This window comes from Schistocerca americana, chromosome 3 (genome assembly GCF_021461395.2).
Source record: "Schistocerca americana isolate TAMUIC-IGC-003095 chromosome 3, iqSchAmer2.1, whole genome shotgun sequence".
Classification (NCBI taxonomy): Eukaryota; Metazoa; Arthropoda; class Insecta; order Orthoptera; family Acrididae; genus Schistocerca; species Schistocerca americana.
Genome location: NC_060121.1, coordinates 842503155 through 842520067, shown reverse-complemented (window position 1 = coordinate 842520067; position 16913 = coordinate 842503155). Strand labels below are relative to the sequence as shown.

Sequence of the window (16913 nt, the reverse complement as noted above, 5' to 3'; positions counted from 1 at the left end):
TTTAAGAAGCTAACATTAATGACGCATAAGACAATCTCGATTCATATTTTCTTACTAAAAATACCATTTTATTTATTTTAAAGTGCTTATTAACTGGATAATTTGGATGCAGCTTTGCCAAAGATAATAACCTCGACCACTCCAGAGGCCCATTCTCTCTGCCCGCGCTAAAAGTTCTAGGGGACTGATGATCATAGATGTTAATTCCCATAGTGCTCAGAGCCATTTGAGCTATTAATGGCGTCTTAGTCGCCTTAAAGGCATTATTGCCTAATATTAACTAACGACGGTTAGTTATACTAATCGTATAGGGATGAATGACGTATCGTTACAAATGTTGTTTAACCAACTTCTGACATTTTGAGATAAAACTTACTATTTGTGGAAAATTTTAACATAAAGGAGACATTTAACTACCATAGGCAAAAAGGGCATGACGGATGCCCAGTTTAATACCTATATTTTTAAGAAGCTAACATTAATGACGCATAAGACAATCTCGATTCATATTTTCTTACTAAAAATACCATTTTATTTATTTTAAAGTGCTTATTAACTGGATAATTTGGATGCAGCTTTGCCAAAGATAATAACCTCGACCACTCCAGAGGCCCATTCTCTCTGCCCGCGCTAAAAGTTCTAGGGGACTGATGATCATAGATGTTAATTCCCATAGTGCTCAGAGCCATTTGAGCTATTAATGGCGTCTTAGTCGCCTTAAAGGCATTATTGCCTAATATTAACTAACGACGGTTAGTTATACTAATCGTATAGGGATGAATGACGTATCGTTACAAATGTTGTTTAACCAACTTCTGACATTTTGAGATAAAACTTACTATTTGTGGAAAATTTTAACATAAAGGAGACATTTAACTACCATAGGCAAAAAGGGCATGACGGATGCCCAGTTTAATACCTATATTTTTAAGAAGCTAACATTAATGACGCATAAGACAATCTCGATTCATATTTTCTTACTAAAAATACCATTTTATTTATTTTAAAGTGCTTATTAACTGGATAATTTGGATGCAGCTTTGCCAAAGATAATAACCTCGACCACTCCAGAGGCCCATTCTCTCTGCCCGCGCTAAAAGTTCTAGGGGACTGATGATCATAGATGTTAATTCCCATAGTGCTCAGAGCCATTTGAGCTATTAATGGCGTCTTAGTCGCCTTAAAGGCATTATTGCCTAATATTAACTAACGACGGTTAGTTATACTAATCGTATAGGGATGAATGACGTATCGTTACAAATGTTGTTTAACCAACTTCTGACATTTTGAGATAAAACTTACTATTTGTGGAAAATTTTAACATAAAGGAGACATTTAACTACCATAGGCAAAAAGGGCATGACGGATGCCCAGTTTAATACCTATATTTTTAAGAAGCTAACATTAATGACGCATAAGACAATCTCGATTCATATTTTCTTACTAAAAATACCATTTTATTTATTTTAAAGTGCTTATTAACTGGATAATTTGGATGCAGCTTTGCCAAAGATAATAACCTCGACCACTCCAGAGGCCCATTCTCTCTGCCCGCGCTAAAAGTTCTAGGGGACTGATGATCATAGATGTTAATTCCCATAGTGCTCAGAGCCATTTGAGCTATTAATGGCGTCTTAGTCGCCTTAAAGGCATTATTGCCTAATATTAACTAACGACGGTTACAGCGTGTATTTATAGCAAACATCGTTTGCATCCTCTAATGCGACTATCGCGAAAATCGAACGGATATTATCTTTCAGATGTAGAAGCTTGCCTACCAACTTTCGTTTTGCGGCACACCTTCTTCTTGGTGTTGCGATTTTTTCCCTTAAGTTCAGATATGATTGACAAAGTGTTATGGTGAGGTGTACAGCAAACATATAGCTTTCCAATGAGACTTTTAGTTCGTAATGCGCCAAATGTGGTTGTAAGAAATACGCCCACTACGGTGCTTCCATCCCCACTGATCGCGAAGGTACACACAGGCGACGCGGACAGCTGCAGTCTGCGGACGGAGACCGTATCAAAAGCTGACTGCAGCCAACGCGGTCCGCTTTTCCGCTCCACTAACCTCGCGCGCCGTAATCCGCCTGTGACGCGAGAAACGCGCAGGCAGGAAAGCGCGTCGAACCCGCGACCGCCAGCTGCGGGTGCCGAGCCGGCCGGCAGGCTGCCACGGCTGTGGTCTTGCGACACGCGTTTCCGTTCCGCCAGTTTCTAGCGAGGCATCCGCCTCTGCCAGCGACAAGTTCCATTACATGCTAGTACGCTCCGTGCAATCGCCTGTATGTGGGGACGGACAGGGACTGGTATCTGCTACACTGAGCACTGCGTGTGAATGCGTGGCTAAACCATTAATCTCTCTCTCTCTCTCTCTCTCTCTCTCTCTCTCTCTCTCTCTCACCTCCATTAAAATCTCAACTATGATCGATACAACAAAACCCGGCAGAGAAACTCCTGAACAGACACCTGAGCATTTTCACAGTTTGCCAATGGCAGACATCAGCGTTTTATCGTACAAATATACTTTATTATTATCGTTTTTGAGCCTTGGTTTGTTTTATTATTTCTACACATGCTTCAAAATACTTTTTTATGGCATGACCGAAAAAACAGACACTACTCATTCATGCAACTGATTTGTCTCGATCGGCAGTGAATTCACACTCTTCAGTGCGGCTACACATTTTTTTCGACCTCCAACGGGAATCTACACTACTGGCCATTAAAATTGCTACACCAAAAAGAAATGCAGATGATAAACGGGTATTCATTGGACAAATATATTATACTAGAACTGACATGTGATTACATTTTCACGCAATTTGTGTGCATACATCCTGATAAATCAGTACCCATAACAACCACCTCTGGCCTCAATAACGGCCTTGATACGCCTGGGCATTGAGTCAAACAGAGCTTGGATGTCGTGTGCAGGTACAGCTGCCCATGCAGCTTCAATACGATACCACAGTTCATGAAGAGTAGTGACTGGCGTATTGTGACGAGCCAGTTACTCAGCCACCATTGACCAGACGTTTTCAATTGGTGAGTGATCTGGAGAATGTGCTGCCAGGGCAGCAGTCGAACATTTTCTGTATCCAGAAAGGCCTGTACAGGACCTGCAACATGCGGTCGTGCATTATCCTGCTGAAATGTAGGGTTTCGCATAGATCGAAAGAAGGGTAGAGCCACGGGTCGTAACACATCTGAAATGTAACGTCCACTGTTCAAAGAGCCGTCAATGCGAACATGAGGTGACCGAGACGTGTAACCAATGGCACCCCATACCATCACGCCGGGTGATACGCCAGTATGGCGATGACCAATACACGCTTCCATGTGCGTTCACCGCGACGTCGCCAAACGCGGATGCGACCATCATGAAGCTGTAAACAGAACCTGCATTCATCCGAAAAAAATGACGTTTTGCCATTCGTGAACCCAGGTTCATCGTTGAGTACACCATTGCAGGCGCTCCTGTCTGTGATGCAGCGTCAAAGGTAACCGCAGTCATGGTCTCCGAGCTGATAGTGCAGCTGCTGCAAACGTCGTCGAACTGTTCGTGCAGATGGTTGTTGTCTTGCAAACGTCCCCATCTGTTGACTCAGGGATCGAGACGTTGCTGCACGATCCGTTATAGCCATGCGTATAAGATGCCTGTCATCTCGACTGCTAGTGGTACGAGGCTGTTGGGATCCAGCACGGCGTTCCGTATTACCCTCCTGAACCCACGGATTCCATATTCTGCTAACAGTCACTGGATCTCGACCAAAGCGAGCAGCAATGTCGCGATACGATAAACCGCAATCGCGATAGGCTACAATCCGACCTTTATCAAAGTGGGAAACGTCATGGTACGCATTTCTCCTCCTTACACGAGGCATCACAACAACGTTTCACCAGGCAACGCCGTTCAACTGTTGTTTGTGTATGAGAAATCGGTTGGAAACTTTCCTCATGTGAACACGTTGTAGGTGTCACCACCGGTGCCAACCATGTGTGAATGCTCTGAAAAGCTAATCATTTGCATATCACAGCATCTTCTTCCTGTCGGTTAAATTTCGCGTCTGTAGCACGTCATCTACGTGGTGTAGCAATTTTAATGGCCATTACTGTAAAATTAGCGAGCATGGAGTACATGGATGGGGACTGCAGATAGGTGGCGCAAGATTGCATGTGATCCGGCCGGGAAACTAGAGTCCGCGAAATTGTGATAAACACTGTGTCTGGATGGTGCAGTAGTTAACTCAACCGGCTAGTAAGCCGGAGATCCTGGGTTCGAGTCCCAGTCTGGCATAAATTTTGACTAGTCGCCGCTGATTCCGCATCAAGTCCCGATGCAGCTGATATCAATAGTTCTTTCCCTTTCCTCTCCTTTCTCCCTATCACCTGTCCTATCATCAGCGGTCTGAGCACTGACCCCTGAGACATCTCGCCGCCCCCCCCCCCTCCTCCCTCCTCCCCACGGCCACTATCATTAATGTGGAGAATGCCTTTTTGCTGTCCGTTCTTAACATATGGGAGGAACCAATTATGGGTTACTCGTCTACTTCCATAATGGTCTAACTCCTGCACAATGTGATTAACATAATCAAACACCTTAGTTAAATCAAAGACGACTTCTAATCTTCCCAACCTTTTGTTTAATCCGTCCGGTGCCTGACAGAGAAAAATATAATATAAAATTTTCGGTTGTTAAAGCACTTAGCAGATCTTTTGAACTGACATAATCTGTTACCCTTATATATACAACCTTTTCAATATCTATCACCCCACAGGGATGTATGTCCACTATCAAAGACTTCTTACAAGTGGTATGAGACGCCTGCGGGACAGGACTCTGCAACATGCTTTGAATCGCGCTGTGCTGAAGGGTCTACCTCCCTGAACCGAACTTTCGGGAAATGGCTGTTTACAGATTTCAATTTTACTACGTTTTGGATTACCCTTCTACGATTACTGACAGATTTCCTTGACCCTGGACGATCTGAAGTTTCCATTTGGTGTTTTCTACGATTTAGGACGACCCGGCGCTGACTGGAAATGTGAACTATCAAGTAATTACAGTTTACCTATATTTTCTATGTAATAATGTGTGTGTTTTCCTTGAGGCCTCCAGGGCCACATTTCTGTGGTAATCGATTACCATGCACACGTAACACAAGGCCACACAATTCTACGTCTTTCCTTTCTATACCCTGCACCTGTATTTAATTTGTTTCTACCATTCGCTTGGTTTCTCCATTATTTGCTCAGCCTCTTACTGTGGTTTCGTAACACTTTTCTCAATACATAATTTCCACTGCGTGGTGTCTTTGTTTCAGCTTCTTAGTCACTGTCTTCACTTTTGCCCCACATGACGCAGTGGTTTCCACAAAAATCTTGTACAGTTGATTCTTTGTAATATTGGAGATTCTCTCATTCCGTAATATTGAGTGTAACCGCGTGCCTTGATAATCAGTTCCAATCGCTGCCAGCGTGACGCAGAAGTACTCACGTGAGAGTTTTAAATCATATCCTTTCGTGCCCAGCAATTTTTTAGTTCAGCTCCATATCCCATATCTCACATTTCTCCACCGATTTTCTAAACATGTTCATCAATGATAACAACAAAAATTTTTGAGAATGAGATTTTCACTCTGCAGCGGAGTGTGCGCTGATATGAAACTGCCTGGCAGATTAAAACTGTGTGCCCGATCGAGACTCGAACTCGAGACCTTTGCCTTTCGCGGGCAAGTGCTCTACCATCTGAGCTACCGAAGCACGACTCACGGCCGGTCTCACAGCTTTACTTCTGCCAGTATCTCGTCCCCTACCTTCCAAACTTTACAGAAGCTCTCCTGCGAACCTTGCAGAACTAGCACTCCTGAAAGAAAGGATACTGCGGAGACATGCCTTAGCCACAGCCTGGGGGATGTTTCCAGAATGAGATTTTCACTCTGCAGCGGAGTGTGCGCTGATATGAAACTTCCTGGCAGATTAAAACTGTGTGCCCGACCGAGACTCGAACTCGGGACCCGGGTTCGAGTCTCGGTCGGGCACACAGTTTTGATCTGCCAGGAAGTTTCAAAAATTTTTGAGTTGGCATTAAGGGTTAACATATTTCTTTCATATTTCATAGCTGATGCATACGCTGCAAAGTGTTTATCGTGAGCCAGAGTAATATTGAGACATTTCAGTGTTGTCGACATACTTTTGTTAATTTTCGACAGAAGCGAGGCAAACGTCGCACGCTGATACGACGTTACGTCTATGACTTCTCCCAACAGCATTTCCGCACTTCTTTACCTTCGACCAGGAGATTTGTGACGCGCCGTTGCCCTAAGCGCTTAGTCACGCTCCGGATGTCGTTGGGAGGTCTCTTCGCGCAGCTGCAGCTCCAGCAGGTGCTCCCAACCTCGCCGTATCATTACCCGCCCCGCAGGTGCGGATTAACGCGCGGAAGCCTTGTCAGGTGGTGGTCGTCGATCGTGCCCTGTTCTCCGGCCGTTTCCATCAGCAGGGGGCGTGGCCGACCCATCTGACACGCCCCCTCTCCTGGCGCGCCTCGCCGAGCATCCGTCACGGCAACAGGTGTCTGCCTATTACACCTTCACTGAGCGCCTGTTCTCCAGGCTCACAGTGAACTACCCACCTGCTACTTGTACAGCAGGTACTGCAGTTGTAACAGGCGAGGGAAATGGAAGGGAGGCAGGAGATCAGAGCACAGTAGTGAAGTCTTGTCGCAGAGCAAGCAGTAAATGAAAAGACGGCGAAATGTGGAAAATGAATTACATTCGGGTAGAAGAAATTAAAAATTTAAGGACAGCAGTTGACATTGAAATTCTCTCAGAGAATTTATAGGACTCGCAAGATCAACTGAAGCTAATAGATAGCATCTTGAAAAGAGGTAATATGGTGAATATCGTTACAAGTATAAATAGAGTAATAAAATGTAATTGTGATGAAGCCGATAGTAGAGAGGATATGAAACGCAGAGTGGCAGTAGCAAGAAAAGCATATCTGAAACTTATAAATTTATAACATCGAATAAATATTCAAGCTGGTCTGATTACATTTTGCCGGCCGATGTGGCCGAGTGGTTCTAGGTGCTTCAGTCTGGAACCGCGCGACCGTTACGGTCGCAGGTTCGAATCCTGCCTCGGGTATCGATGTGTGTGATGTCCCTAGGTTCGTTAGGTTTGTAGTTCTAAGTTCTAGGGGACTGATGACCTCAGGTGTTAAGTCCCATAGTGCTCTGAGCCATTTGAACCATCTGATTACATTTTCTGGAGACACATTCAATCTCAACTGTGTCTTCAACAAGGATAGAAACTGAAGTAATCAATTAAAATTTGTGCCAAGGCCGGGAACTAAACCTGGGTCTGCTGCTTACTAGGCAGATGTGCTATCCACTACACTAACCTGGCATTGTAGTTAACACAGCTTCACGGAACACCCTAGTCGAAATCCCTCCGTAACACAAACTTGGCGCAAATTTTATTTCATCACTTCAGCTTCTGTCCTTACCGAAAATATTTAAGTGCTGAGAAGCCTTTTCTAAAGATATTCTCTGGAGTGTAAGTTCGTACGCAAGTGACTTGTGAACAATAAACAGTTCATAGGAGAAGAGAATAGAAGACTTCGAAATGGGGTGCTATAGAAGAACACTAAAAATTAGAGCAGGAAGGGATGTGGAGGATCTAAATCACGTTATCCTCGGACTAAACACTGTCTTTCCCGTAATAGATGAAATGGCCTGTTGGGGCAGAGGGAAACACCGATGGCATCAGTGCCCAACTAACAATGTTGTTTTTAATGTAGAATTAGTTTCACGTTCAACAGAGTTTTTGTTGAAGGCATACAGTTTCCTTCTATTCTATGCAACTCTTTTCTGCTTGAACCCTTATTCAATGGCTCTGAGCACTATAGGACTTAACATCAGAGGTCATCAGTCCCCTAGAACTTAAAACTACTTAAACCTAATTAAACTAATGACATCACACACATCCATGCCCGAGGTAGAATTCGATCTGAAGCGCCTAGAAGCGCTCGGTCACAGCGGCCGGCTAACCCTTATTCCTCCAACACTGTGACTGCAGGAGTTGGCTGTAAAGTCCCCAGTGGGCATATCGCCTAATTTAGAATATGTGTTCTGATTTTACATTTTTCAACTCAACAGACATCTTTCTTTAGTGACATACAGGTCTTGTGACGTTAGCTTAAAAATGTTGGAAACTGTGCCGCCTGCGCGAGCAGAGTGAGTGAGTGAGTGAGTGAGTGTGTGTGTGTGTGTGTGTGTGTGTGTGTGTGCGCGCGCGCAGAGAAGCGTGCGATGATTTACGTAGATTCTTTTCGGGTGCAGTGTTCCGTTAGTTACTTTAGTTAATAACTTTTGTATTCCGTACAGTGTTAACACAGTTAGTGAAAGATAATCTCCGAGCATGTCTGCTCACTTTTTTGACAGTCAGTAAAGCTTGTCGTAGAGACCGCAGGTGCTCCTTGGGATGTAAATCGGTAGCGTTTGCAGATGTATTATATGTGCAGTAGCTGCACTAAGCGCGAACGATAAGGATAGTAAAAGGGACATGAATTTTAACTATATCGTTCCCATTTACAATGCTTCGGATTCAAATTTCAACAAATAACTCTTATAAACAGTTTTACTAAGATCAGAAAATGGTAGTAAATACTGAAGCCGGTCATTAACATCTCCCTCAGTCTTGTGGAAGCGCAAAAAGCGTTATTGTGAAACTAAAAAAAAAACTGCGCACACTACGAACAACTTAAACGAATCGAGGCGAATCCGAGGAAAACTAGTGGTATTTGAGTGTTTTGTAAGTAGGCTGTTTAGGTTTTTATGTTGATAAGGACACCTAGCGCTCTGTATGAAAATCACTGGCTGTGCTGTGTGCAGTCTGTAGCTGGTTGGCATTGTTGGAATATTCGCCATTGTAGTGTTGGGCAGTTGGGTGTGAACCGCGCGTAGCATTGCGCAGTTGGAGGTGACCCGCCAGCAGTGGTGGATGTGGGGAGACAAATGGCAGAATTTTGAGAGCGGACGATCAGGATTGTGTCCATCAGAAATAGTAAATTTGTAATATTGGATATCGTGAACTGATATATATATATGATGACTTTGGAACATTATTAAGACAAATACATTGTTCGTTCTCTATCAAAATCTTTCATTAGCTGACTATGATTATCAGTAGTTAGTGCCTTCAGTAGTTTGAATCTTTTATTTAGCTGGCAGTAGTGTCGCTCGCTGTATTGCAGTAGTTCGAGTAACGAAGATTTTTGTGAGGTAAGTGATTCATGAAAGGTGTAGGCTATTGTTAGTCAGGGCCATTCTTTTGTAGGGATTATTGAAAGTCAGATTGCGTTGCGCTAAAAATATTGTGTGTCAGTTTAAGTACAGTCATTTATAATTTTTCTAAGGGGACGTTTCAGTTTATTACAGAGCACATGCAAATATATAGTACTGAATGAGCTCGCCATTTCGTTTGCATTTTACAAAACCCAGGCTCTCTAGTCAATATTTATGCTGTTTTCAGTAATTTTGCACACACATGCTCAGTATCTGATATAGATCTGAAGTTTCAGTTGATACGATTTACTGATATAAAGACATTCATTACATCTGACGAAATGTTACGTATTTCGCAACCAATCAGAGTCAGTCCATTCTCTAAAGGCAGCTACAATTAAATTTGCTTATATTATAAGTAAGATGATTATCGATACTAATTAAAATTTGAACGACCGGAATGTCACAAAAGTATAGCAAATTTTGAGCTGTGCACTTACGTTCGTAATTACCTAGGCCGACTGGCTTGTCGTCGGATGGTTGACTCTTTCCCTTTTTTTTGTTCTTGTGGTCAGTCAACCAGTCTCCGGCCATCTTATTTTCTTCTGTTCCTTTCTGTCTGGTGTTCCTCTGTACTCTTCTTGTCTGTAGTGTTTGTTGCTGCATTTGTGTTCTTTTAGCGCCTGGGGGGCGTCTCCTCCCCCCTTTGGTTTTTACCTGCTTCGCCGATTTTCTGCTCGCCTGTTTTTGGAATGGGGGACGGATGACCTTTGCTGTTTAGTCCCTCTTAAACATCCCAACAACCACCACCGCCGACTGGCTTGCAAGTCACGGCACTAATCATAAGACTCGGTTTCTCAGTTTGAAACGTGGTCCTTTGAGGCTTATTTTCAAACATTAGCATCTGCCAGTATAATTCAAAATCTGTTTTAAATTCCACGAGAAAAGACTTCTTTCCACGGGAAACGCAATTTACTCTTTGTTATTTTAAAAACTAATTACGAGTGAATTTTTTTTCTTTCCTGTTTTTCTTTCTTTAAGGAGAATAAGGACAATAGTAACAGAAAAATTTAAACGACTGAACATGATAACGTTAGAACTTCTGTAATTACTTGAGACATTTTGATGTTATAATTACTTCGGCATTCATTTTACTTCTAAAACGCTTCATACTGGAATGCCGTCACACGCCCGCTGACGAGGTCGTTCAGTTACTTTCAACTTACCGAGTACGAGGGAGATGATGCCGCCTTCTGCTTAGTCTGAAACAGGAGAGAAAGTACCATTAACATTTTGACTGAAATAAAAGAAAGGTTCAAGGGTGGGACTAAAAATCTGGCTGAACGGGTATCAGTGATAAGTTACGCTGATGGTATTGCTATCCTTAGTAAAAGTGGAGATGAATTAGAGGATCTGTTGAATGGAACGAACCATTTAATAAGTATAGAATATGGATTGAAAACAAGGCGGAAAAAAAAACAAAAGTAATGAAAAGCAGTAGAAATTAAAATAGCTAGAAACTTAAGCTCAAAGCTGGAGATCACGAAGCAAAATGACCCATGCCGGAAGAAGCAAGGAGGTCATATAAAGCACAGTAGCACAGAAACAGAGCATTCCTGTCCAAGAGAACCCTACTTGTCTTAACTTGAGGAAGAAATTTCTGAAAACATGCGTCTGGAGCACAGCATTGCACGCTAGTGAACGATGGGCAGTGCTACAAAAGAATGTTGAAAGTTAGGTGGACTGATAAGATAAGGAATGAGGAGGTTCTCCGCAGAACCGAACACTGACAAGAAGAAGGGACAGGATTATATGACCTGTATTAAGACATCAGTGAATAACGTCCATCGTACTAGAGGTAGCTGTAGAGGGTAAAAACTGTAAGGGAAGACATAGATTATATGACCTGTATTAAGACATCAGTGAATAACGTCCATCGTACTAGAGCTAGCTGTAGAGGGTAAAAACTGTAAGGGAAGACATAGATTGGAACACATCGAGCAGATAATTGAGGACGTAAGGTGCTAGTTACACTCTGCGTTGAGATTGGCGCTGAAAAGGATTTCGCCCGCATATAACCAGTCAGAAGACTCATGACTCAAATAAATAAATATACATAAACAAATAAACCACTGCGGAATAGACAGGAAATGACTGATACGATGAACAATGGAAAGGAAATTAAACACGTAAGTTGCCTTATAAGTTTTTTCCATCCTCATGTACTTCAGTGAGCTAGGCAGCTCTGTATAATCTTTTATTCACTAAATTTTTCACGACACAGCCATAGGAGCATTTCACAATGCCATATTCAGTTCAGAGCAGGAAAGAACATCTTCAAACTAATGTCATATGCTACAAGCTGTTTCCTTTGGGTTGCCAGCAACACTTTATATGCTTTTAGTTTGAGGATGACTTCTTTCTGCTCGAAACCAGCTATGCCATTGTGAAATGATCGTGTGACCATGTTGTTAAAAATATAAAATAGCCTCAATAAACATTCAAAAAGTTCATGTGAAAATGTGTCCAAAAACCCTTCGTTAAGGAGGTATGAATGTTAGGGCTATTAATGACACATGATACATTTCCCAAATACAGTTACATGTATATGGAAGGTTTTATTATTCATGGCTCAAAAATGATACATTTACCACACAAATTACAGGAACTGCTTGAAATGACCACTTCCTACTTCCATGCATACCCTGGGCCTGTATTCCATACTTTCCTCTACAGTGGGGTAAACCCCTCATGTGTGACATATTTGGTCAAATTCGTTTCGGGTATCATCCCTCAGAACATCGACACTGTGTATCGGAGTTGAATACACCAAGGATTTTAAATGTACCCAAAGGAAAAAGTCCACTGGACTCGAACCTTGCTATCGGACAGACCATGCAGTGGGTCACCCTTGACCCGTCCATCTGTTCGGTAACTGTCCGTGTAAAGTGAGGTGGAGCATCATGAGAGCATCTCAGGTCTTACAAACTGCAGATATGTTTGTCAAGTATGATGTTGTGGAAAGAAGTAGGGGTAGGAGCCAATGAGATGGTCAAGAATCATATCACCCCACACACTCAGTCTGAACTCAGTTGATGTCTGTCTTGTCACACTTCATGAGATTTATATACACCCACATCTGATTGTTATGATGGCTGAAGATCTCTTCACTTGAAAGCCAGCCTTATCAGGGAATATCACATGCTAAGAACCGCAGAAACAAAGGCCACTGCCATAACACGCGTTGACAGAAAGTTATTCTTTGCTGGAAGTCTGCCTCATTTAATCCTTGCACCCATTGAAGGTGATATGGGCACAGACGATTTTCATGCAGAATGTTCCAAGTCGTCACGTGATTGGTGCCTTCCCTTCTCGCAGTTCTCCTTGCACTAGTTGATGGAGTTTCTTACACAGTACAAAGATCCCGCTCTTCAGGTTCATGCATTCGTACACCGCAAGGTCTCCCAATATCTGCAACTCTCTTTGTCTCTTGGAGCGCTGATTTAGTCGTACAATCGTTCTTGTGTAAGGTAGCTGCTTCTCGGTATAGCGCCCACTATAAAGGTGACGTTCTGCGTTCCCATCTACTAGGCCGTACATGTAGTGCATATCCGTCAGTTCAGAGACTGATTACATCGTTGTGATGTGTTATTATAGAACTTATTCTAAAGTAGAGCAAATAACAACAACACGATACAAAACAAATGCCACGACCAATTGCAAACAAGAAGGTGAGTGAACGAGCACTTCTGAGGTTAATTACACAATCAGGTGCGACTACGAGGAATTTCTTTCATTCCCCATAACGAAAGCTTCTCAAAACCACGTTGATATGAACGTTTCGTAACGTCAAGAATAAATCCATAAAGTTTCTGACGCGTATTGTTATATACTCTGCATTTAAAATTTCTCTGATGAATCGGCATCGTCCATTAGGTCGCCCGCTGTAACCGTCCTTTCCTTGAACAGTATACTGTATAACGGAACGAATCTCAAATTGCAAATTATCAGACACTTCGATGAAATTTGATCATATTTGAAATGTTACTGACAATGAGAAATTGTGAGCACATCACCTCCAACTATAAAGTTTATTGCAGCCAATGCTCGTGTTATTGATTAACGGGCATACCGTTTTCGGCAAATAGGCCGTGAATATTTCATGACTCATGGCTGCGTCGAAACATCCCAGGCATCAATATTTCCATGAGGCTTCTGCTAATAACATTTTATACTTGCGTTGAAGTCGACGTCTTCTGGGAGGATCACGGCATCAATAAATTCAAAGAACGACATCATTTGCACTAGGCTGTTGGTTTAAAAAAATAATAAGACACTCATGCATATTAAGAGCATGGTGAAAATGACGTCCCTTGAATTCCATTGAAATAGCACTACCGTTTGCTGTTCCGACGTTGCACGAACGCAGTGGTGGAACATGAGAAGATACTTGGGACCTTCTGGTATAAATATCTCTATGAGAAGTCAACACTGATGATTAACTTCCTTCTTGGTTTTAAATATAATACGAAGTATGAATGATAAGTAATTCTGTTATGAACGATACGCCTGACTTGATGCGAAGATTTCAGCAAGAGAAACAGTGAAAATTTACTTACAATTTTCACTTTAGTGAATAGCTTCATTTTTCAACACTGTCGCCAGGTTGTTGGATACACGATAAAGAAGTTTCATGAAGCTAACACGGAAGAACTGCACCTTCTGTTTCTTCAACCCGCTGACGACGTCTTCATTAACGTCCATTCATTTTAGAGAACAGGTGAATATCACAGAGCGTCAAATATGCATTGCAGATGCAGCACTGTTGTGAGTTTTAGTCTCCTATGCTCCTCCATGCTAGTGCGTGAAATGTGTGGGCGAGTTGTGTAGCTGCAACAAAGCATTCTCTTCCCCCCTCCCCCCGTCCACGAATTCTCATGAGGTGGTCGTTTATAGCTTAGAGTCTCTATATAACGAGTTAGATAATTGTTATGGATAGGTCACTGGTTGCCGAGATTGGTCGCCCAACTCTTTGCTGGTAACACAATTCCATTGTCTGAAGTCTTTCAGCTTTAGCTATTATCATAAACTGCTTTTATTCGTCGGTGAATTTCAACAGGAGTTGCACCTAGTGCTGCTAGGAACTCGATGGCAGCACATTGATGCAGACGCAGTGGCCAGCTCTACTTACACGGTTCCATTTCGTCCGCAACAACTATGTAACTAAACAAAGCAATAGTTCGCGGTTATCTGAGACTCAAGCACGAGGGCAGTTCAATAAGTTGTTGTTTGTTGTTGTGGTCTTCAGTCCTGAGACTGGTTTGATGCAGCTCTCCATGCTACTCTATCCTGTGCAAGCTTTTTCATCTCCCAGTACCTACTGCAACCTACATCCTTCTGAATCTGCTTAGTGTATTCATCTCGTGGTCTCCCTCTACGATTTTTACCCTCCACGCTGCCCTCCAATACTAAATTGGTGATCCCTTGATGCCTCAGAACATGCCCTACCAACCGATCCCTTCTTCTGGTCAAGTTGTGCCACAAACTTCTCTTCTCCCCAATCCTATTCAATACTTCCTCATTAGTTACATGATCTACCCATCTAATCTTCAGCATTCTTCTGTAGCACCACATTTCGAAAGCTTCTATTCTCTTCTTGTCTAATCTATTTATCGTCCATGTTTCACTTCCATACATGGCTACACTCCATACGAATACTTTCAGAAATGACTTCCTGACACTTAAATCAATACTGGATGTTAACAAATTTCTCTTCTTCAGAAACGCTTTCCTTGCCATTGCCAGTCGACATTTTATATCCTCTCTACTTCGACCATCATCAGTTATTTTGCTCCCCAAATAGCAAAACTCCTTTACTACTTTAAGTGCCTCATTTCCTAATCTAATTCCCTCAGCATCACTCGACTTAATTAGACTACATTCCATTATCCTTGTTTTGCTTTTGTTGATGTTCATCTTATATCCTCCTTTCAAGACACTGTCCATTCCATTCAACTGCTCTTCCAAGTCCTTTGCTGTCTCTGACAGAATTACAATGTCATCGGCGAACCTCAAAGTTTTTATTTCTTCTCCATGAATTTTAATACCTACTCCGAATTTTTCTTTTGTTTCCTTTACTGCTTGCTCAATATACAGATTGAACAACATCGGGGAGAGGCTACAACCCTGTCTTACTCCCTTCCCAACCACTGCTTCCCTTTCATGTCCCTCGACTCTTATAACTGCCATCTGGTTTCTGTACAAATTGTAAATAGCCTTTCGCTCCCTGTATTTTACCCCTGCCACCTTTAGAATTTGAAAGAGAGTATTCCAGTCAACATTGTCAAAAGCTTTCTCTAAGTCTACAAATGCTAGAAACGTAGGTTTGCCTTTCCTTAATCTTTCTTCTAAGATAAGTCGTAAGGTCAGTATTGCCTCACGTGTTCCAGTGTTTCTACGGAATCCAAACTGATCTTCCCCGAGGTTGGCTTCTACTAGTTTTTCCATTCGTCTGTAAAGAATTCGTGTTAGTATTTTGCAGCTGTGACTTATTAAGCTGATAGTTCGGTAATTTTCACATCTGTCAACACCTGCTTTCTTTGGGATTGGAATTATTATATTCTTCTTGAAGTCTGAGGGTATTTCGCCTGTTTCATACATCTTGCTCACCAGATGGTAGAGTTTTGTCAGGACTGGCTCTCCCACGGCCGTCAGTAGTTCTAATGGAATATTGTCTACTCCGGGGGCCTTGTTTCGACTCAGGTCTTTCAGTGCTCTGTCAAACTCTTCACGCAGTATCGTATCTCCCATTTCATCTTCATCTACATCCTCTTCCATTTCCATAATTTTGTCCTCAAGTACATCGCCCTTGTATAGACCCTCTATATACTCCTTCCACCTTTCTGCTTTCCCTTCTTTGCTTAGCACTGGGTTTCCATCTGAGCTCTTGATATTCATACAAGTCGTTCTCTTATCTCCAAAGGTCTCTTTAATTTTCCTGTAGGCAGTATCTATCTTACCCCTAGTGAGATAGGCCTCTACATCCTTACATTTGTCCTCTAGCCATCCCTGCTTAGCCATTTTGCACTTCCTGTCGATCTCATTTTTGAGACGTTTGTATTCCTTTTTGCCTGTTTCACTTACTGCATTTTTATATTTTCTCCTTTCATCAATTAAATTCAATATTTCTTCTGTTACCCAAGGATTTCTACTAGCCCTCGTCTTTTTACCTACTTGATCCTCTGCTGCCTTCACTACTTCATCCCTCAAAGCTACCCATTCTTCTTCTACTGTATTTCTTTCCCCCATTCCTGTCAATTGCTCCCTTATGCTCTCCCTGAATCTCTGTACAACCTCTGGTTCTTTTAGTTTATCCAGGTCCCATCTCCTTAAATTCCCACCTTTTTGCAGTTTCTTCAGTTTTAATCTACAGGTCATAACCAATAGATTGTGGTCAGAGTCCACATCTGCCCCTGGAAATGTCTTACAATTTAAAACCTGGTTCCTAAATCTCTGTCTTACCATTATATAATCTATCTGATACCTTTTAGTATCTCCAGGGTTCTTCCATGTATACAACCTTCTTTCATGATTCTTAAACCAAGTGTTAGTTATGATTATG

General features: G+C 42.3%; 1 protein-coding gene across 1 annotated transcript in view; it reads right to left on the bottom strand.

Moving 5' to 3' along the window:
- Positions 1 to 16913, bottom strand: part of LOC124606431 (putative polypeptide N-acetylgalactosaminyltransferase 9) — a 629702-nt gene that overhangs the window by 311497 nt on the left and 301292 nt on the right. The window contains exon 3 of the mRNA XM_047138413.1: positions 10519 to 10554. The gene's annotated coding sequence lies outside the window, so the exon portion shown is untranslated. The remainder of the gene's footprint in view (positions 1 to 10518; positions 10555 to 16913) is intronic.